General features: G+C 37.7%; 1 protein-coding gene across 6 annotated transcripts in view; it reads right to left on the reverse strand.

Moving 5' to 3' along the window:
* LOC129731626 (neural-cadherin-like) overlaps positions 1 to 24,767 on the reverse strand; it is an 895,915-nt gene that overhangs the window by 181,425 nt on the left and 689,723 nt on the right. The window lies entirely within an intron of this gene.

The following is a 24,767-nucleotide window of genomic DNA, read 5'->3' on the forward strand; positions in this document are numbered from 1 at the left end:
AATCGCACATAAGTGCATATATATCTGTGCGGATCGGTCGGGAATCGACAACGGTTTAAGTTCACCGTCGAAGGCCTACCGGGCAGAGAATGTGCAGAATTTTACGACCTGTTGGTCCACTGAATCACTGGACTGGCTTTTCGACTATAAACTAGGGCTAAGCATGGCGAGCCATTTCAATCAATTAGAGTGTGTCAGTACAATAGCCAAAAGCCATTTATCGTGCTTCGATTTTGCGACTCCGGCCGAATAACAAAGGGATACACTGTTGCTAGTGTTTGGTTCTGTGGTATAAATTATATAAACTCTATATATAAGGTGAAACGTATAACCGTGCTAAACTGACAACCGGCTCTAGTGCTTTTTGGGAAAAATCTAAAATTCGCTTTGTTCGTTCCATGGGTTTCATAATTAATCAATTTAGCAGCTATAAGTAATGATTAAAATTTAATTGCAATTTTGTAGAGGCGACGAAGTGATTAAGATGCAAATATATTACTTGGTCGGTGGAGGACCTACCGAAACTAAACCTCGATCGCTGGGCAACACCATTGGCGATCTAGTGAGGGTGGGCAACACTAGCCTCTTTTAAACGGCTAGCACGGCCGTGAGCTGCTTTCTCGCTCTCAGGGTCGGCTCTGACATCGAAGGGCTGATCAAAGAATTGGATGTTCGGGCAATAAAAGGACAATAGTTAATTTTAATACTATATTAATCTGCTATCCACTTACACGATCGCAAGTCTTACTGTGCCGGCCGGGCTTTCACTGCTGCTTCTGTTGCTTCGGGTGCTGACGATGCTCGTTGCTGCTGGACTTTTATGCTGCTTGGCTCGTTCACGCAGCGGTTAACGCTGCCGCTGCCTCTGCTGCCGTTGATCGGACTCTGCTGCTGTTGCTGGGTACTTGGGGAACGGTTTATTCCCGCTCTAATGGGCTAGGGGTTTACGCTGTCCCATCTCAGGTGCGTTTCCTGGGCGGAATAAGGCTCTCGTGGCCTCATCAGCTTAATCCGTCCCGTGAAACCGGACCAAGGAAGTATTTGCCGCCAAGTCGGCTGCTGGTAACCGCTTACTTCCGATCTGTATCTAAGATACAATTCCGGGTCCTGATTATGCAAACACGTGGAATAATTTTGGGGGTTAGACATTGTAGGGTTAGGGCTACTGGGTTTCTAATTCAAGGTCCGTTGGCATACCTGATTCGACAATTCTCCGAAAATTAGCACAATTTGCTTCACTGTCGTAATATGAAGAGGATTATCTTCTTTTTATTTTTAACTAACTTGAACTTTATTTTAAGGCCACTCAACTATTAGCACATTCGACCTTTCTCTGATGGTAGCACAAGTGTAAAAGGCCTCTACTATTCGTTGGACCCAGTAGCTTACCCCAAATTTCCCCTTTTTTTTCTTAGTATAAATTTCCCATTATAACGCCGGGAGCATTCTTCTGACAGCCTACTTGGGTGGTGCATTTTATTCAGCAGCATCAGGGTTGCGTATCGAGTGGATTTTTTCCTAACTGTTCTACGGGAGTGTATATTTAATTTTAAACTATCCTACTTTTAGCTTTTAAGTTTTTTAATAACTACTTAACAAAAACGTATTTAGACAAGCAAAATGAGCAAAGTGCCTCAACGGTAACAAATATGTATGGTCGAAATAAATGTCGTGCATTCTAATTGAATTTGAATTTTTATGGGGGACCAATTCAGGCGGAGTGGTGTTGATAATTCATTTTTATCGAGCAATTTCAATCAGGCTTCACATTAGCAAATTATTTTGGATTGTGTTGGAATAAAAATATTATTCACTATTGTGGAAAACTGTTCAGCTGTTTAATCTATTTAAAAATGGAAAAATGATTTAAAAAAATAACAAACGATACTTGGAAAATAAAAAAGAATGGTCCAAGAGTATTTGTTTTAAGGTCGCGACACTGGGATTGCCACTATCAAACATTTTAAAAACTTTTCAAGAACTTACTTCAGTAGAAGTAAAGAAAAAATAGAAAAACAAATTTGAAAAAAAAATCTATCAGAATTTACGAAAAAACTCAATGGTGTGCCGATAATCGTACATTGGTTATACAATCAAAGTTAAAGTTGAAACAAATAATACAAATTAATAACCTGTTAGGAAAAAAATCAGAAAAACTTTATAAATTGGTCTACGATTTCGAAGTGCTGCACAAATCGCAAAATTCTTTTCCACAAAATGAAGTTCCATTTTTATATAACTGGTAACACGTCGATTCTGTCAAGTGACGCTTTGTTGAGAAAAAGGCGTTGTCGGAAGAAGACCATCGTTAATTGATTTTCAATTTTTGTGAGCGAAATAAAGAAAAATTCAAAAGTGAAGTGTTCCACTATTATAAAGATTTTGGATATAAAAAAATATATACATTATTGTCAAACTCTTCGAGAATGGAAATACCTTGAAAAGAAAATCTGATTCCGGACGGAAACACACTTGGCAAGAGAGCAAAGTTCGAACGAAATTGAGGGCGGAAACGGCTGGTCGGTCGGCGAAATCATATCGTGAGCGAGGCAATAAATATCAGATTGATCCAAAAACGTATCTGCATGAAATGGGTTTAGAACTTAGAATATAAGTACCATAAAAATGACAAAGTAGTGTTTTAGCCAGACCTTGCATTGTCACTCTTGACACTATGCTAATGCAACTTCAGCGGATTTGCGGCAAGGCAATATCGGGATTATTCCGAAAGGATACAATCCTAAAAATGTGCCACAGCTGCAGTCTATTGAATCTTTCTGAGCAAATTTGAAGCGAATGGTCTACCATAAAGGTCACAAAGCAAAGAACGTCGATTGTTTGATACAAAAATCAAGAAGGAGCTCAAAACAATTAAAACATCCGAAATTCAGGTTATAGCAAGTACCCCAGATGATCAGGAAATCAGCGCGATGTGGAGCTGACTTTTTCCTATGAGGTTTGTTAATGAGTTATATTACTTGAATAAACAAGTATAAAAAATTAAGTTGCGCGAGTTTTTGATGTGGAATTAAAACTTTTTTCGGATTTTTTCCTCATGCGTTATTACACAGCAGCAAACTTTTGTTGCATTTAAACATTTAAAACTTTCTACAGGCATTGAGAATTTTGAAAAATTGCCGTGTAAAAAAAAACCCGTTATTTGGGAAAACGTCGTAAAAAATCGTGAGAAAAACGTGTAAAACACCCTGCTATAGTCTCTTACTGTTACTGTTACTTATTGTTACTGTTTTACGACAGGTCAAAAAATCGTGCAAAAGAATGTGTAAAATACCGCGTAATTTGTAAAAAAAAATAAATATATATAGGGGAAGCGCACCAGTTATGGCAATAGTTTGCACGATGCTACAGTGTTTTGAATATTTCGGTTGTAAAAATTTGGATATTTTTTTGTACAGGGTGTTCATCGTAAGGTAATAACAATTGTAATTAATAATATAATTAGAAACTGAAAATTACAATATAGTTTAATGATGAAATGCCGCAGAAAAAACTCTTACACCGAGTCCCAGTTATGGCCATAATGTTCTTTTTTTTCGCCATAGGAATGTACCAGTTATAGTCATATCGAAAAAAAAAACATTAAATTGAGTTTATATTTCCGTCACGTACAATTTTACCAGATAATGATCTGCAAAAATTGATCATACTCAAAGGGGTGGTTTATAAACCACGATAGTTGTTTAAAAAAACACGAACCGTCGACCACTCGTATGCCAGATGTATTGCTATATCAAATGGGCGGCGAGCGACCAGACCGAACCAAGCGCCATTTTTTTAAAAATTGAGTTTTTAACACTAGTGGATGTTGAAACTGATAATCCATCCTTCATAAAAAAAACGAAATCATTTGAAGGGTTCATAAAGGTACTATAACCCAATTTCTCTGCAGCAGCTTGCAGGAAGCATATGGGGAGGTTAAACTTTGATCACCGAATACTCGAAATATTGTTTTTGGCGCTTGGTTCGGTCTGGTCGCACGCCGACCAAATTGAAACAATGAAACATGAACTTTGGTCTGACTTCTCATCTCATTAGAAGTCTAAGTTATTTTGTATGCCCCCTAAAAGTTATGTTTATACTAAGCCGCCAATCAATTTGGTCCCAAACAAGAAACAACAGGAAATCACAATCCCGACGAAGCTGACACTCAAGGATTAAAATTCATTGATACATATCGAAAGTTATACAAAATCTAATAACAAGAATTGATTACAAAACTCTGGGTTTAGTTTTTCGTTTTGATTTTGAAGCTTGCTGTTTTTCTGCTTTCTTACGTTCACGTTCTTCTGCTTTGGCCTTTTTCATTTCCTCGCGTTTCAATTTCATCGCCACGCGCTCTTGAACTTTTTGTTTTCTTCGATCTTCTATAACCTCCTTCTAATTCTCCTTTTCCCGTATTTCGTCAAGTCTTTCTTCTGCTGTGAGAACAGGGAAAAATCGCTTTGAATAGTTACGGTGCTTAGCGACGCGGCGCGGAGTTGGTGGCAGTTTTAAAAAATTTGACAATCGTCGAGCATGCCCCAGCTTTGGCTTGCTGCCTGCTTCTTCTAGAATGCTGTCTGCTGGAAGTTTCAAGAACTGCGGTGGGTTCGCAGATTGGTGGAATTTCTTGTACAATGCTTAAAGAAGTTGTTGTTCTCGAATCTGTAAAATTTATAATTTTGTCGTCTGAAATGGGAATGGGAATAGGTCATGGAAAAAGAAAACTTTAAGTGAATAACTAGGTAACTAACTCACATGGTATACTTTTCCCGTCTTCTACTGATATACTTGTTTCGGGATCAAACTGGGTAGAGTTGTTGATTACATTGACCATCAAATGATCGCTTTTTTCTATTTCAGCTGGAACTTCAATTAACAGACCACCATTATCTGCAAGCAAATTATTTTTTTTTGTAATATGTATTGGCATACGAAAATATTTGTAATCATGATACCGGAAGTATTTCCTCTCGGCAGATCGTTTACAACCACAGATTCTGTAATGAGTGGACAACAGAGAACATTGTCCGAGTTTTCCGTCTCAGGTAGAGTACAATCAGTCAGTTCAATAATAATTGGATTTTCATGACATTGGTTCTTTTTCTCAACTGCTACTGTTTCATTCTCGTAACGCCGTGATTCAGAGATCGATGAACTAAAAATACTATCATCAGTTGCTGTAAGTTTTTCGCACAAATATATGGAGGACTCTCCAGGATCTTTTTCTGTTTCTTGATCACTAGCCTGTATCTCTTCGTTGTCAATGGTTACATAAGGCTGTACGAATTCCCGATAGAAGAAACGAATGGTTCGCTCTTCTCGTGAGAGGAATCTGACGTCTCCATGAATTTTTTTCAAAGTTTGGGTACCAATCATATCAATAGCTTGTATGATTTTCTCAATATGAATTGGAACATACTTCTTCTCTGTTCGTACAGGGACAACTGGAGACCTACATAGAGCTCCAGAACGTACAGTTTCGGATACAAAAGCTGGATACCGTGCGGGTGACAAAGCTACTGGTTCACCGGTTTCGCCAACTGACGCATCGACAACTGTTTCCGAATTACAAGCTTCAATATGAGAGAAATCTGAAGGTATACAATCTTGAAAATGTTTACGTTTTTTTGCCAAACATTTACTGTAGTCAACGTTGTCCGGATTGAACGGAAACAATCCACATCTTTCAAAGCCGTGTATGATGCTATCGATTCTGATACCTCTCTCCACTGTTACAGCCAACACTGGTCCAAAATGAGTTAGTGTAAACATTTCTCCACAGTGCTCAGATCGCCAATTCTCCACCACTTTTTTCCATTCGTCCTTCAAAGGTTTAAAAACCGCGACATCCGCCGGTTGGGTTATATGCGTTGTGTTCGGGTACAACGAAATGAGTACTATTCCTAGCGACTGACAAAGGTCCGCTACTTCAATAGATTTATGGGAAGCATGACCGTCCACAAACATAATGACGGGAAACTCTACATCTTGTTTCACCAGGTAGGGATGGAAGATCTTTTCAATGTACTGCCGAAAATTATTTACATCCATCCATCCTCGCTCGCTCTGTCCTACACCCCAGTCGCTAGGGAATCCTTTTACCACTTCTTTCCGGATTCTTTGACCTGGCAAGATCACATGAGGAGGAACTACCGCTCCAGCAGCACTAAAAGTAAACATCACCGTTACGTTTTGCTTTCCTGGTGCTTGTTCAACCTCGTAGACGTTGCGAGAACCGGTCCGTGCTATGACCTCCTTGGACTTGGGATGTAGGTAAAAGGATGTCTCATCTCCATTCCATACTCTATTAGGAAAGCTCAATATATGGAGCAAATCATTTTTCGTGAGAAAGCCTCTGGTAGAACCAAACCAACCACGAAGTTCCTCCTCGGACACTCGCGCGCTTGCTGATGTTATAGCCTCCGGTGTGCGCAATGAAAAACCTGGATTTCGGCGCATGAACGACGCGAACCATTTACGTCCTTAACACAACATAAATTTATTTTCGGTGTCGGTAAAATCGGTACAATGTTACTCACCAGGGCAACTGTTTTTGAATGGCGTGCCTCGTGGGTTTTCCGTCAAAAAATCTGTTACTTTAAAAATCAGTGTCCTTCGTGAAACTGGGAATCCGCGTTCTTGCATGGCAATGAGCCAGTCAGCTATTTGCTGATCCTCCTTACCGGTAAACACTGATCGAGGCCCCGTAGCTTTTTTCCTTTGCCACCGATCACTCATTCGGTATCGAACCGTGGACATTGGAATCTTAAACATTTTGCAAGCCGCATAAACAGTCTTTTTTCCGCTTTTTATATATTGTATGCCTGTCTCAAGCATTTCTTCAGAATATTAACCAACTTGGTATGCAATATTCTCACGCTGCTTTGACGCCATTCTGAAAAATCAAACGCTTATTGCAGCTTCTACAACTAATATTTTAGGTAGTTACTAACCTGGGATGATAATACTATCGCTAAATCAAGCAGAAATCACTAAGAATACTCCGAAAAAACGTTTGCTGATGGTTTGTTTATTTTCATTTGGATATGGCGATAACTGGTGTTTCCCACGCGTGCTATGATTCATTCGCATGTTGCCAAATGGGGAGCTTCAAATTATTTCGTACCGATTATGGCAATACTGATAAAATGTGTAGTTCGATAAAAAAGACAACAATTCAATTGTTTATATGGGCGGATAATTCAATTTTAATGCCAAATACGTTATTTTGAAACTTATATTGTTATCAACCTGTTCCTAACAGCGATTTCAAATTAGCATGTCCACTAGTAAAATGATAAGAACTCGTATGAAATGGAAGTAGGTCTTAAAAACCTTAATTTTGATTAATGATTAATGATTAGTTATCATAAATATTATAGCATTGTTCATGTTTCGTAATTTTTTTCTATATTAAATGTTCAATATCTTTCAATTTTTAATTTTTTGAGCAGTATAGCCATAACTGGTGCTATTGCTATAACTGGCGCTCCTTCCCATATATATATATATATATATATATATATATATATATATATATATATATATATATATATATATATATATATATATATATATATATATATATATATATATATATATATGTATATATATATATATATATATATATATATATATATATATATATATATATATATATATATATATATATATATATATATATATATATATATATATATATATATATATATATATATATATATATATATATATATATATATATATATATATATAGAGGCTAGAGGCCAGTTATCGATGATCCGTCAGACGAGTCAGACGCATCAAACGATCATTAGTCCATTGAACAAATCGCAATTCGCTACCGAAAGGGGTTTAAAGCTTGTGTGTATCAGCAAGCCCCCTACAGAAATATGGACTCGCTGAGGAAACATACCTTCTTCATCGATGTCCGCGGGATTCAAAAATTGAAGGATGAAACCGTTTACAGTTTTAGCGCAAAGCAGTTAAAGCTCACACCGCAAGAAGTTACAACAATTCAGATTGACCGTATAGAAGGCAAGGTCTTTGTCGAGGTGAAGACGCAAGCAGGAGCAGCCGCTATTGTGGAACAGTATGACAATAATTTGTTGCTCTCCCACGACGGTATTACTCACCGCATCAGGTTGCATATAGAGGACGGAGGTACAGATGTGAAACTACACCACCTTCCTCCAAGAATGCCAGATATGTGGATAGCAGATTTTTTTGCCGATTACGGGGAAGTTATTGCCATTAAGCAAGAAAGGTGCCGTTCGGAGTATTTCGGAAATATACCAAGTGGAGTCCGTAATATGCGCATTCTTTTGAAGTAGCCAATTCCATCGTTCATAAGTATCAAAGGATATAGCACTCACGTTACTTACAATAACCAAATCCAAACCTGCCGTCACTGTAATAACATCGTACACTTTGGATACAGTTGTGCGGAGAATCGAGCAACTATTGCTGCACAAGGCAGAGACTACTCTGGAGTAGTCGCTGGCCGTGGTAGACAGAGAATGAGAATTCAATCTCGTATGTCGCATCACTCCTCCCGCGAAAACTCCAGATCCATCGAGCCAAACCAGAGTGGTAAACGATCAGCAGAGGAGAATCCAATCCCACCGACGCCAAAGGCAGCAAAATTTAAATACCCGAACCAACCAACAGCATCATCGTCATTGTCAAAGGAAGCCGAACCTGCAGCAACACCCGAGCAACACCAAACCGAAGATAACCAAGTAGAGAGCGAAGAGGGGGCTCGTTGGAGATTTCTGACGACGATGATCACTCGCAAAAGAGAAGAAGTTTACGCTGTGCCAACCACAACGCATCGACGGCAAGTAAATACTCTAACGATCATGTCAGACACAAATAGAACACAACACTTATCATACACGTTTGCAACCCTTAATTTGAATGGAATTAGCAACAACACCAAACTAAACGCACTAACAGCATTTATACACACATTAGAAATAGACATAATCTGCATGCAAGAGGTACACTCTGAAGATTTCCAAATCCCAGGATATGAAACTGTTTTTAATATAAATGAAACGAGACGCGGCACTGCGATTGCTCTCCGAAACGGTATTGTGGCGAATAATATAGTAAGGAGCGTAGATTCGAGAGTAAAATATGCATGAACTTGGGAGACGAAGTAACAATCATCAACGTTTACGCGCCATCTGGATCTCAGAATAGAGCCAATCGTGAAGATTTTTTCAAGCGCATCCTACCCTTTTACTTGCAAAATCGACCAAAATACTGTTTACTTGCCGGTGATTTTAACTCGGTACTTAATCAAAGGGACACTACGGGAGTTTCAAATATGAGTGCTGCTCTAAAACGGGTCTGTGATGGACTAAATCTGAAGGATGTCTGGAGAGAATTCAACTCGCATGCTGATTATACCTTTGTGAGAGGTCGCTCGATGTCCAGAATCGACAGAATTTACGCCTCCCAAGAATGTCTCCCCAATATTCGGTATTGCACGATACAGGTGAACAGTTTCAGCGATGATAAAGCCGTGTTAATGCGAACTGAAAACATTCGACAGGATAGACCGTTTTGGAGATACAATAATAATTTGCTAACAAATGAGAACCTCCAAGAATTCCACGTAAAATGGATATATTGGATTAGGCAGAAACAATACTACCGTACATGGACTGACTGGTGGTTTAGATACACAAAAAATAAAATTGCGTCGTTTTTCCGATGGAAAAAATCCCTTAGAGTACAGAGTTTCAATAACACCATGGGATTCTATTATGCGAGTCTGAAACATGCTTATGATAGACACAAAGATACAGACTGCTCTGCTGAAATTAATAGAATAAAAGCCATTATGTTACAAAAACAGAAATCATTCTCCGAATCAATGAAAACAGTAAAGCCAGGTTTTTTGGGTGGAGAAGATATATCTATATATCAAGTGGAAAATCAGTTTAAAGAACGAGCTAGTAGAACCATTAAATCCTTGCAAATAAACGACCATACTACACAAGACCAATCCATAATTCATGAGCGTGTCTTACAATACTTCAAAAACTTGTACACCGCAGAAAATTCAGAATCAAATGACCAATTTCTTCCAAGCCGGACTCTAACACCTGACGATGTAATAAACAACCGACTTATGGACGATTTCACCGAGGAAGAAGTGTTTGCTGCAATCAAAGGATCTGCCACGAATAAATCACCTGGGAAAGATGGGCTCACTAGAGAATTCTATCTGAAAACATGGCCGATTATCAAAAGAGAGTTTACTGCAGTTTTGAATGAAATAAAAAACGGACATGTAACGCAAGATCTACAAGACGGTATCATTGTGCTAGTGCGCAAGCGTGGAGGCGGCGATGGAATTGAATCCTTCCGACCCATCACCCTGCTCAACGTAGACTATAAATTACTAACACGAGTTCTAAAATGTAGATTAGAATTATTGTCAACCAAAGTATTGTCTCACAACCAAAAATGCAGCAACGGGAAAAGAACGATATTCGAAGCAGAATGTACATAGTTTATTTTAGTTTATTTATTTATTTCGTCAAACAAAAGTAGACTACATATGTTTAAAACTAACTTACATGCTATATGCTATTTATACTAGTGGGAGCAAAAAAAAGAGTTTATACATAATTGAATAATAATTTCTTCACTTGACGGATTATTACAATGAATGTTTTCTATCGATTTAAATTGCGCGTTGAATTGAAATATTGTTTTAATTTAGTTCTCGACATAGAAAAGTCAATTGCTTCACAGTGTTGGTTATACACTAACATCATTTGATTAATTGGCCCGTATTTAGCATAATTGTTTCGTTGATGATTTAAAGAAAACAAAGTCCGAGTTCGTAAATTTCTAGAAGGTACATAAAGATTGAGTTTTGATAATATTTCGGGTGAATCGACACGTTGAGATACGATATCGTTAACAAATGACATCATTGCGAATTCACGACGGGCTTTTAATGATTGGATGTCAATAAGTCCGCAGCGTTCGTCATATGATGGAAGGGGAAATGACGTCCATCGTAGATTAAGAAGTGCATATAACAGGAATTGTTTTTGCACTGATTCTATTCTGTTTACATGTGTTGCAGGAAACGGAGACCATACAATGCTACAGTATTCTAAAAGTGACCTGACATAGGAATTATAAAGTGTTTTTATTGTGTATGGATCTTGGAAATTATAGCAGAAACGTTTTATAAAACTGAGCATGTTACTAGCCTTATTAATAATTGTATTGTAGTGATCAGTGAATGTTAATTTTGAGTCGAGTATGACTCCTAGGTCCCTAACTCGTTCACTTTTCTCTACTACCTGATCTCCTAAGGAAATAATATTGCTTGGCATGTTTCTTTTTCTGCTAAAAGCCATCGAACTACATTTTTTTACGTTTAGCTGAAGAAGGCTTATTTTACACCGAATGTAAAAATATTTTATCTCGTTACGTAAAATATTTACGTCATCAGCCATTTTAATTTCAATGAAAAGTTTTATATCGTCGGTATAAATAAGAATTTTTACATGTTTTAGAATAAAGCAAATGTCGTTTACAAATAATATAAATAGTAGAGGACCCAAGTGAGAGCCTTGAGGAACTCCTGAGGTTACCTGAATAGGTTTCGATATTCTACCTTTAAATTTGACTGTTTGTTGACGATCTGTCAAATACGATTCAATCCATTTGAGTAATTGTGGATGAATTCCAATTTTTCGTAACTTGAAGAGAAGCAGGGGTATATCAATGCTACCGAAAGCTTTACTGAAGTCAGTATATAAGGTTTCAACATAATTACCTTTATCCATTGCGTTCAAAGAGAAGTTAATAAACTCGAGTAAGTTAGTTGTTGTTGAGCGCCCTTTGAAAAAACCGTGTTGCTTAGGGGTAATTCTATTTTTTATTTGGTGGAATAACTTTTTGTTTATTATAGCTTCAAAAAGCTTAGGTATACAGGAAAGAATGGCTATGCCTCGATAGTTGCTAATGTCGGATTTTTTACCAGATTTGAACACAGGCACTAGATATGAGTTTTTCCAGAATTTCGGGAAGCAACCCGATTCCAGCGACATATTGAAAATCAAGAACAGTGGGGAAGTTAGCTCTTTAGCTAAATGTTTCATGAATGCTGGCGGAATTCTGTCTGGTCCCGGACCTTTAGACGCATCCAGAGCTTTTAGAATATCTTCAATTTCGCGTGCGCTGACATGTTCAATATTGAAATAGTTGGGAAACTCAGGAAAGTTGGTGAAGAATGTATAGTCACGATCAGATTCTGAGAAAGTTGTATAATTTTGTTGAAAAAAATCAGCAAATAGATCAGAGATGTATGCCGGGTTCTCTTCAACTTTGTCATGCAGTTGCATTTTTTAAGGAAAATGTTCAGATTTTAACTTTGATTTAACATATTTAAAAAAAAATTTTGGACAGGATTTGATTTCAAGCTCAGTCTTTAATGTGAACTCTTCAAACGCGTTACTAATGGCATCGTTTAATTCGCCGCAAATGTTAAGATAAGTTGTTAAAGCATCACGATTTTTATGAGTTTTGTATTTTTTATGTGCTTTTTGTTTTTTGTTTTTTAAGTTTTTAATTTGTCCTGTACCAGACTGGGTATTTGGAATTGCCATGACGTCTTATTCTTTTCAATGGTATTTCGCTAATAAATAAATCAGATAATATGTTATAAAAATTTTCTATAGCCGAATCGACGTTTCCGTCTTCAAACAATACATCTTGCCAGTTGATACTATTTAGTTCATGTTTTAATTCATCATAGTTTGCTGACTGAAAGTCAAAAACATCTTCGAATTCATATTCGTCAGGTCTTTTATTCACATGCACAAATAAAGAAAACTCTATTGCTGTATGATAAACTTCGTTCTTCCATAATGGTTGTAATGAATTCGTCACACAAAAGTCTTCACTAATGTTGGACATTAACAGATCTAGATAACAATTTTGTCCATTTTTCACATGATTTATTTGATTAAGACCAAGACTAGAGGTTTTATCAAAAAGAAGTTGCAGCGTTTCATTTTCGCCAATAATAGGAAGAAAAATGCTATGGTTATCGATGTCCGGAATAAAATCAATGTTGGTTGAAATCACCGTATATGTGGAGTTTTACTTTAGGTAACAGCTTAGATGTAATATTTTCAACAACATGAAGAAACTTTTCAAAGATTTCTTTCCGCGCATTATTTGGAGGGAAATAGACAGAGACAAATACGTGTGTCTCTCCTGCTAGTTCTGCTTTCACCCAAACATGTTCGAACTCTTTAAACTGAATGGTGTCGATAAGCGCTGAATTAAAGTCTACTGTCATTTCAGATAATTGATAGTTACGGTCATTTCTATAGACATTATATCGGCAACCGAAGACTTCTTCGCTGCGAACACCCTCATCCCAGCTGGTTTCGGTTGCTAAAATAACAAAAAATGAACAGGATAGTACTTTTTTTTGAATTTCGTTAATTTTGTGAGCGCCTCGCATGCGGTTAAAATTTTGGCAATATACAGAGATCTCGGTAGTGGTGGGGTGTTCGAGTGTAGAAGCTAAAGAATGAGAGTCATTATTAACAGAAGTGTTTACCAGAGCAGAGCAGGTCGCGTCATTTCCTACATCTCTAGGCTGAACAAAGTTATCACCAGCAACGGTCCTCTGATGAGTGAGTCAATTGCGTTGAAGACACGAGTGCCTAGATGAGCACGCAATGCATTGTGAAGTAGGAAGGTGTGCAGGATCGCTGATCATCTGGGGTTGAGAAAGTGGAAACTCGTCGTTCGCCGGGTATGGGTTAAGAGTTTCGCCTCTTTGAAATTGAATCGTAGGAATGAAGTTAGATTGAGGTCTGGAGAATCGGTCTTTCGCTGCTGCAAGAAGCACTCTGTCAGGTGGTAACAGTTGATTTGCATGGAAACGATTAGAGTTGGTGTGTTGTTGATTATTGTAGGAGTTGGTGACGCTATTCTGTTGCCTGTTGGCCATGTTATAGTTGGGACTATTGTTATTATTCCAAAAACTGTTGTTGACGTGACGGTTGTGGTTGGTATATCTACGGTTACTATTGGTGTTGTAGTTGTAGTTGTTTCGATTGGTACTTTGATGGTTATTATCGAGATTTCTGTTAAAGTTGAGGTTGCGATTCTGGTTCTGATTGTTGTTGTTATTGTTGAAGTAGTTCTTATTGTTGCGGTTGTTGTTGGAATTGTTATTATTATTGTAGTAATTGCTGTTGTAGTTATTTCTATTGTTATTGACAGAGTTGTTGTTATTATCGTTGTTGTTGTTGTGAATGATATGGTTATGCCTAGGGTTGTTGTTTCTGTTGTAATTATTTCGCCTATAATGATTTCGTCTTCTGGCCCTCCGTTTTCTTGCTTTGTCAGCTTGCCAGCTGAAATTCTGCTGCCATTATTCGAAATTCTTCCAAGATTTCAGGAACACTACATTGAGTCTTAGAAGTGGCCACATCGATCAAATTTTCATTAACAGCTTCAAGCTGTTCGTCGACTTTATTAGTTATTTCATCAATATGACTGGTCAGCTTATTTGTAATCGAGTTGCTAAGTATCCCAAGCGACTCAGTCATGTTAACTTTAGCGGAAGTTATAGCATCGTCGAAAAGTGTCGTCACGTGGTTATTGATTTGTCTCACTACTTTTGTAGGAAAGTTCACTTTTTTAACAGACGAAAGCTCCTGTTTTAGTTCATCGAATAGAGTTTCTTGTCGTTCGAGTGCCTCTTGAACAATTCCAATTTTCTGCAATGTTGACGTCGATTTGTGTATTGCTTCGCTATGCTTTTTCACTAAGTCAGCAAGAAGAGCCTGCTGGTGTACCAGGTGACGAAAATTTAATTCCATCGCGATTCGCTCCTGGCAATCATTGCAAGCTGGCATCATGTAGGACCTAATTTGGTCTTCCTTGTTTCGTTGAACACCTGCGCACGCGGCATGGAATCGTAGGGAACACCCCTCACACTTCCATAAGTTCCGGTTGTTCGAAGACCCAAAACCGCACACCACACAGTTTCCACTAACTAACGATGTCATGTTTACAAAAAAAGTGTAAATAACGCACAAACTTACTCGCGCGGAGCTTGAGTTGACTTACTGGCACAAAAGCACCTACAAGCGAAAAAAGAATGTAAACAAAAATGTAAATTCGCGCGTGGCCGAGAGCTAACTAAAACACGTCCGTACTGGTTGACGATACACAACACTGTACAATCCGAAACCATATTGCACTCTCAAAACAAGAACGTATAGGCGGGATTTTGATTGCTTGCGATCTTAGCAATGCGTTCGACAGGGTCAACCACAATTTTCTTTTCTCAACGATTAGGAGAATGGGTTTTAACACAAGATTCGTGGACTTACTAGAGTTTTTGGCACCCCATGCCCGCTCACAACTCATTATAAACGGACGTGTCACCGAACCTTTTCATATAAGCAGATCGGCTCGCCAAGGAGACACCCTTAGCATGCTATTGTTTGTGTTGTATCTACAGCCATTTTTAGATAAAATCGTAGCAATTTGTAACGGTCATAGAGAAGCTGTATTTGCCTACGCGGACGATATAACCATAATAATTCGTAATACTGAAAAAGTCGAACAGATACAACTGTGTTTCCAACAATTCAACAGAGTCGCAGGTGCAAAACTAAATCTAAGAAAAACAGAAGCATTAGAAATCGGGCCGATAATGCCCAACTGGAACGGTTTCAATAAAAAGAGCGCAATAAAGGTTTTGGGAGTAGTTTTCAAAAATAACATAAAAGACACTGTGTCTGCCAGCTGGGAAAAAGTATACCGATCTACTAACGCGTTACTCTGGATGAATAGGCCGAGACTGGTAAATCTCAGACGAAAAGTAATCCTCCTAAACACATTTATCTGCTCAAAATTATGGTACATTGCATCCGTATTACCCCTACCAAACAAATACGCTGCGATGTTCACGAAGCAAATAGGATTGTTCCTATGGGCAGGAGTGCCCGCACAGAGAGTAAAATTCATCGATGTCATTAGAAAAAAAAGTAAAGGAGGATTGGGTTTACATGCACCAGACCTAAAAGTAAAATCGTTGTTAACAAACCGTTACTTAAAATCGAGGGATAACGAATCTTTAGTTGATCACTACATGCAGCATGACCACATTCCAAATGAATTAAGCTACCTTCACAGCATTAAGCTGTTGATAAACAGCCTTCCAGAGTGCCTTTTAAATGAACCTGAAGCCAAGGAGATATACCAGTTTCAAATACAATCCTTGCCACCTGTAGCCATAACAACACGAGTTGACAAAAACTGGAGGAAAATTTGGAAAAACATAAACCATAAGTTCTTAAACTCGGACGAAAAATCTGCATATTTTCTACTAATCCACGGAAAATACTATCACAACGATCTGTTGTTCCACCAAGAAAGGAGAGACAACCCGGACTGCTCTTTTTGCGGGCAGCGCGAAACGCTTGAACACAAATTTGCTAGCTGTCACAACCGAGTAGACATTTGGCACGAGGCGCAACGAAACTTACAACTGATAACACAACAAAATCAATTACAATTCAAGTTTTTTCACTACCCAGAGTTAAACGGGAGCCTCAGCAAACGGTCGGAAGACTACTAAAAGCGTTCATTAGATTTATAATGTATTCTTTAGAAATTCCTGACAGTCTGAAAAGTATTGATAGCTTTAAAAGTAATATGACCATGTATCATTAAGAGCAAATAAAGATCTGTTTTAGCATAAAAAAAGGAGGCTAGAGGCTAAAAGTATAGAGCTAAAAGCTAAAAGCTTAAAACTTAAAGAAGAAGACCAAAAGTTGAAAGATAAAAGCTAAAAGCAAAAAGCTAAAAGCTAAAAGTCAAAAGCTAAAAGCTAAAAGCTAAAAGCTAAAAGCTAAAAGCTAAAAGCTAAAAGCTAAAAGCTAAAAGCTAAAAGCTAAAAGCTAAAAGCTAAAAGCTAAAAGCTAAAAGCTAAAAGCTAAAAGCTAAGAGCTAAAAGCTCAAAGCTAAAAGCTAAAAGCTAAAAGCTAAAAGCTAAAAGCTAAAAGCTAAAAGCTAAAACCTAAAAGTAAAAGCTAAAAGCTAAAAGTTAGTCTTAAAGCTAAAAGCTTAATAAAGCTAAAAGCTTGAAGCTAAAAGCTTAAAGCTAAAAGTTCAAAGCTAAGAGCTAAAAGCTGGAAGCTTAAAGCTGGGAGCTAAAAGCTTAAAGTTTCATACTAAAAGCTAAAAGCTGAAAGCAAAAAGCTAAAAGCTAAAAGTTAGTCTTGAAGCTATAAGCTGAAAGGTAAAAGCTTAAAGCCTAAAGCAAAAAGCAAAAGCTAAAAGCTGAAAGCTCAAAGCTAAAAGCTAAAAGCCAGAAGCTTAAAGCTAAGAGCTAAGAGCTAAAAGCTAAAAGCTAAAAGCTAAAAGCTAAAAGCTAAAACCTAAGAGCTAAAAGCTAAAAGCTAAAAGCTAAAAGCTAAAAGCTAAAAGCTAAAAGCTAAAAGCTAGAAGCTAAAAGCTAAGAGCTAAAAGCTAAAAGCTCAAACCTAAAACCTAAAAGCTAAAAGCTAAAAGCTAAGAGCTGAAAGCTAAAAGCTAAAAGCTAAAAGCTAAAAGCTAAATGCTAAAAGCTAAAAGCTAAAAGCTAACAGCAAAAAGCAAAAAGCTAAAAGCTAAAAGTTAAAAGCTAAAAGCTAAAAGCTGAAAGCTAAAAGCTAAAAGCTAAAAGCTAAAAGCTTAAAGCTAAAAGCTAAAAGCTAAAAGCTCAAAGCCAAAAGCTATAAGCTAGAAGCTAGAAGCTTGCATTTTAAAGCTGAAAGCCAAAAACATACAACAAAAGCTAAAAGCAAAAAGCCAAAAGCTTAAAGTTAAAAGCTAAATGTTAAAAGCTAAAAGTTAAAAGCTAAAAGCCAAAAACTAAAAGCTAAAAGCTAAAAGCTAAAAGCTAAAAGCTAAAAGCTAAATGCTTAAAGCTAAGAGCTAAAAGCTAAAAGCTCAAACCTAAAACCTAAAACCTAAAACCTAAAACCTAAAACCTAAAACCTAAAAGCTAAAAGCTTGCAACTAAAAGCTAAAAGCTTAAAGTTAAAAGCTAAAAGCTAAAAGTTAAAAGCTAAAAGCGAAAAGCTATAAGACAAAAGCTATAAGCTAAAGCTATAAGCTAAAAGCTATAAGCTAAAAGCTATAAGTTAAAAGCTATAAGCTTAAAGCTATAAGCTAAAAGCTTAAAGCTAAAAGCTAAAAGCTAAAAACTAAAAGCTATAAGCTCAAAGTTAAAAGCTTGAAGCTCAAAGCTTAAAACTATAAGCTTAAAGCTAAAATCTTAAAGCTTAAATCTAAAAGCAAAAAGCTAATAGCTCAAACTAAAAGCTAAAATCTAGCAGCTAAAAGTTCAAAACTAAAAGCAAAAAGTTAAAAGCTCAAAGCTAAAAGCTGGAATTCAAAAGCTGAAAGCTAAAAGCCAAAAGCAAAAGGCAAAATGCAAAAAGCTAAATGCTAAAAGCTAAAAGCTAAAAGCCAAAAGCTCAAAGTTAAAAGCTTAAAGCCAAAAGCTAAATGCTAAAAGCTGAAAGCTGAAAACTCAAAGGTCAAAGTTGAAAGCTGAAAGCTAAGAGATAAGAACTAAAAGTTAAAAGCTAAAAACTAAAAGCTTAAAGCTAAAAGCTAAACGCTGAAAGCTAAAAGCTAAAAGCTAAAAGCTTAAAGCTAAAAGCTAAACTCTAAAAGCTAAACGCTAAAAGCTAAAAGCCAAAAGCTAAAATCTAAATACTTAAAGCCAAAAGCTAAATTCTAAAGTTCAAAGCAAAAAACCAAAAGATACAACTGAAAGCTGAAATTTAAAAGTTGAAAACTGAAGCTTAAAGCTGAAACCGGCAGGCTAGATGCTTAAAACTAAGTTAAAAACTTAGAGTCAAAAAACTTAATCCGAAAGGTCATATCTGCTTTCAACGATTTTCCGGAGCGTCCTTTCATTTTGGTTATGGTTCAGCTTTAGTAAGTCTCCCAAACGTGGTTTTCGTTCAGAAGGCTCGCTATCAACTGGTGCAAATAACGTGTCATAAAAAGTGTTCAATAAGTTGTGGTGATTGAATGAAAGTGACCGATCAAAAAATCGGTCAAAGCAGATAGGAGCTTTTGAAATGTTTCTCTAGAAATATGAAAACTAGAGGTAGAACTAAAGAATTGAAGAAGAAAAGTAAAAAATATATGCTAAGTATGGAGGTCACAAGGTTTAGGCTATAAGTTAAAAACTGAAAGATAGGATAAAAATAGAAGTGAAGATAATAGGCGAAGAAAAACAAGATAGATTGAACGAGATAGAGTTTTCGAATGTTTGATAGGTATAGAGAGTTATAGGAATAAATAAGGATTGATTGTTACAGTTAAAGAAAGATGGAGATGATTGATAAACGGTAACAAAAATCATAAGGCAAATAAAAACGTGTGATAAATAGCTGAATATTAAAGAGTTGAAGAAAGTGAGACTGCATGAGAGACAGTTCAGCAAGCGAGTGAAGGAGAAAGAAGAAAATGTTTTTCGCCGCGTTCCAACGGTTGGCCGTTTTTTGCATTCTCGCTACAAATGAAAAGTGCATTTCCGTTATTAATATTTACTCGTCGTTTTGTCTGAATGTTGCAATTCAATTCAACCAATTCAACTAACCAAGATTGTATGTGTATGTGTTTTTTTAACGAAGCCAATAAACGACAGCCAAAGTAATTCAGCGGATAGAATCCAACCACGTCCTGTCGCTTATCTTTTTCCTGTCTTTCGCTGTCTGCCGTCCAAGTCCCGTTTTCATCATCATCTGGCAGCAATTTAAAACAATTTAAAATCCATTTTCCCAGCTGGCGTTCCCATTTCATCGCATACGAGCACTTACGTAATCTCCCATGGCTGCCGGGATATTCACGCTCTCTCTAGCTTCGTTGGTTTTTGATTTTTCGATTTTCAATTTTTCGCATTCACTTAGCCACAGTTATTTTCCACTAGAGATCCCTTATTTGCCGCTCTCGTACAGCGTACAACACCCTTCCTTTCCGCTGAATGCACATACTCCTGGATAGAGAACCCCTCTGGTAGCCGCGCTAGTAAAAGTTGTGCTAATCCGAACCGCAATTTCAAGTGCTTGGAAGCGTTCGCTGTGCCGCTCTGTCTGTGTATAGATTTCGAACTTGTTTGTTTTGAGTTTTCGCTACCTCCCCACTAGTTGTGCAGCCGGGAAGAGGCAGAAACTTTAGTGGCACCGTTCTACCCGAACAAATAATTGTAAAATAAACCGGATCACATTCAGAAAAGTTTATATTTTACGGTCAACGCTGCGCTGCAGGCAAACAGGCCCACTTTACTTTGGAACCTTTTGAAGCTTTGGTAAGCTGTCATATCAAGCACTTCTAGTTGAAGTTTAGGGTCGTTTTGATCAAACTGGTTTTCAATTTCCCTATTGCTTGTAGTGTAGGAGTCATGGTTGTTTGAGTTTATTAGATAAATTATCCCTTTAACAAGCCAAAACCATCACCCTAAATAGTGAACCGCATGGTACTGACGTTGACATCGCCTGCAGAGGTCATCCGTTAAATCAGATGTCATAAAAATCCTGGACCCCGCCAGTTCAGTTGTCTCGGCTGCACACAACCGTCGCTTCATCATTTTGAAATGCTACACCGGTAAAGCTCCACCATCGCTCACCCAAGTGTTATCCTTTTCCGTAAGGATACCGACAGCGTAATATGCTTTCCTGTGCAAGTGAAAGATCGCTGGTGCTGGCTCCATGGTATCTTCCTACCGGATATAAACTGTTGCGTTAATTGATGGATTGCGTTCGCTAGATTACCCTCGATTACGGGAATCACCTTCCAATCGGGGGCGGCAGTTGATTTACAAGCTTAGGGTTGTACATCTGTACTCATGTGTTGTGTAACAATTTATGTTTATTGAATTGACACAATAAATTAATTACTTTTGCCTGCTGTGCAGGATTCATAATTATCGGTGCTTTAAATGAAATTTAAAAGTATAAAAAATAATAATAGACTTTAAATTCTCCCGGCTATATTGACAACAATCTGCAGAAGATAAAACTAAACATTCCAAATTCCAGCGTAATTTTCAAGCGAAACATCCTGCGAACAGCTTAAGGCATCAATTTCCTCCTCCCGATACTGATAGGATAATTTCAGCTTGACGAACTTTGAAACATCCTTTTCCCGTTCTGCACTAAATTCCGGCCACTCACCGTTACCCCCCTCTCGTTACGATAGTCAATCAAGAACTCGTCCGTTGCAAAGCTACTGGTAGAGAACGAAAAAGCGAGGAGATGATGGATTCCTTGTCATTTTACACCCGGATCAGCGCGATGTTTTCCCCCGTTGTTGGTGAATGAAGCAGATCCGCCCCGGTGTCGTCGTTGTCGTTGGTTGGTGACCTTTTGCGCTCATCAGCTTCCGACAGATCGTTCATGAGCAGTTACACAACTTGACAAATACACCAACGGGAGCGGAGAGCGGCTTGCGACGTCACTGCGGCACTCGGAAATCATTGTTTGATTTATTCGTCGAACATAAAACTTGGTTAAAGCCGCGATATCGACATAATTCAATTACAGCGCGCACTGCGCGTATCTCCGACTATTCAGTCGCCTTGAATGGTCTGCCCCGGCAGCGGTGTGCCGAGGACGCGCTCGTACATCGGTAGATTCCAACCGGAGCGGAATGATTAATTGTTATACTCTTGTGGTGTGATTGAGCATTTTAAAATAGACTCACGCCCAAGAGCCATTACTCTGCTTTAAATGCTTAATGGGGTGTGGGGAAAAAAAGAGTAGGAGATACGGCAAATTTCAGGAAACCACTGAGGCATGATTGGTTATCGTAAGGGGTTGTTATTCAGCGTGATTGGTGGCCATAAATTTACGGCAGAGCATATGACTACTTTGAATTGAAACCGAAGACTATCCTTCCAATGAAGGGATTAAATTTTGTATTCATTAACCTGCAGCTATGGATTACTCGACAACACTAATCAACTGTCTCTTTTTCTTATTCTGCCTGTTGAAAATTACCAAGCGCCTCCATCACTATTGATTCGATGGGGACGCATGGTGATTTATAGCCTGTACTGCCAGAAAGTGAAATAATCGTCTGGCTTGATGAGGAAAACATTTTATGGATGAATAACAGCTGAATATACATTCCATCAATAAACATAACTGTTGTTTGGTTTTTTAATAACGCACAGCCTGAATGAATGTACAGTTCGTGTGGAAGCAAAATTTTATGCAAGCAAGGGAAAGCCATTGCCATATATACTCACTTTATTATCTCAATTGAAATAATTTTAAATTTGTGAGAGGGTATGGAATACGGAATCTGTTTTCTTTCAAGAGCACCTACTTTGAGAGTTCATATCTGCCGTAATCTCGCAGACTGACGTAAGCGCCAAAGTAGCCGATTTGTGTTTTTTGAGATTAAACGATAGAACACACCAAACCGGACCTATAGGCACCGAAATTTTATGAAAAGTGCAAAAAATAACGTCATTAATTCACGAAAACGCAATGACGTAACCGACATTTCTACTCAACGTGACGTAAATCCAACCCAACTACGTTTGTGATGCTCTTATTGCATTCATCGACTAGCAAATAAACCAAATTTGGCATGTAAATGCTTATAGGAGCAGGAAATATTTCTATGGTGGTACGACACCTCTCTCTTCTCTGCAAGAGAAGGGTTCCGTCCAAGTAAACCACATATTTGAAACAATATTTTCGGAAAATAGCTAAAAATGATCGAAATGATGCCTAGGAGCCAAGAATTGCCCCCAGAGACTATTTTGAATTCTAAAATGGCATATTATGGTTCCTTAATAACAGACCAAAATGGCCAAATACTACCCAATTTGAGAATTTCCGGAATCAGAATGATACCAGAAATTAAGCCTTTTTGAAATTCAAGATGACGATTTCTGCTCTCTGGAAAACATTCCAAAATTATCGAATACCACTCAATATGGATATTTCCTTAAACGGGATGATGAACAGAAGCCTACAATTGACCCCAGAGAAGACCGTGTTAATCTCCGACCACAGATTCAGCTTAGCGGGGATGAAGTTGAGGTAGTTGGCAAGTGCGTGCACCCAGGCTAACTGGTGATTACCGAGAACGACATTAGCAGAGAAATTCTTCGAGGTCCTATGGCGGACTTTTTTGGACACCGGAGGACGCATTGCTCGAATAAAATTCGCCACGGAACGCAGTTGTAGCCCTCTAAGGCCACGTAGCTTGGTCCATGCTCGTGGACAACTAAAGCGCACTTTATTTTTGTACGGAAGAAGTGCAGATGTAAGATGGCAGAAGCCACGAATGCTATTATATTCCAAACCAAATTCATTTCCTTAAAAGTATTCTTGAATTGCGATATTTTGCCTGATTATGAAAAAAAAAAGTTGAGCGACTTGTCGCATACTACGATGGATGTACGTCAATCGGTTGTAGAAACATTGAAATAAAAATCGCTGTTTCTACAACAAAATGACGTTGGTAACATAACTTCAGTTAATGAACCGTTTTCTACAAAACATATGTTCGACAATGTTTTGTGATTATATTAATGCATTATGTACAGATCAGATTGTTGAAATTCGTCCTAGCACTCATTATACAAACGTTTTTGGAAAAAGCTTCGTACTGAAAATTTTACTCGCTGTCATTCTGCGAGATTACGGCAGATATGTTCTGAGCCAAATATAACTTTTTCGGAACTTTTTTTTTGCTTGTAGTTTATAATACTCCAGTACATCATTTTTCTACATACTGATGTAAACAGTTCCTATGAAAATTTTATGGATATTGCAGTTTTCTGTGATCCGTTTCACAAATTCTGGTCCATCGCGGATTCAAAATTGCATGAAAAATAGGCCGTAATGAAAGCAGATTCGGAACACATTTTTGTTCAATTGCCAATTAGAGTGTTATCATTGAACCAGCATTTTTTTTTAATTAAACTGCTGCTTAATAGGGAGTAGTATCATTTGGAAAAAATATCTTATAAATATTTTGACGATGATGAAATACAACTTTCAGCAAAGAAGCAAAAATACGTCCAGGGATTGGAAGTCTATTGAAATTGTTCAATAATTTGTAACAAGCAGCCATCAAAAAACCGACGCAAAAATACGTTACATTAATATCGTCCGATATTTCGTTGACATATTTATTTACTTACTCAACACGCAACAGGCTCCTTTTTTTGCAGACCTGACTCGCTGCAATGGTTAAAAACAAAGGCATCGTTTATTTTTTTTGCATGTACAGCAATAACCGCTCTCCCCTCTGCGGTAAAATCACCCTCGACTTATCCACAACGCCCGTGATCCAAAGAGACTGAAAGATAGCCCGGAAAATTGCTTTCCAATTTTGCGCACGGTCGCCATAAATTGTCACACTGGGTTTGGTAAATGCCAAAAATTATTATGCAAAATGGTTTAAAGGATAAATAAAAAATTTCCAATGGGAGTTGGAATAATTTATTCCGAGTTAAAAACCGGCAGCCGGTGATCTCTTGGGCCTTACTTTTTCGCCGAACTCAAGCCGGGGGCTTTTCGGCTGCATGATGGGATGGAGTATCCCAAATTGATTAATTGAATTTGGCAGCATTTTTAGAATTGTATTTTTTCTTCGCAAAAATTTGTAGTGGTCAAATTTATTTTAAAAAGAAATCGCAATTCAAAGTGTACTTGCTTTAACGT

Source organism: Wyeomyia smithii, chromosome 3 (assembly GCF_029784165.1).
Source record: "Wyeomyia smithii strain HCP4-BCI-WySm-NY-G18 chromosome 3, ASM2978416v1, whole genome shotgun sequence".
NCBI classification, from domain to species: Eukaryota; Metazoa; Arthropoda; class Insecta; order Diptera; family Culicidae; genus Wyeomyia; species Wyeomyia smithii.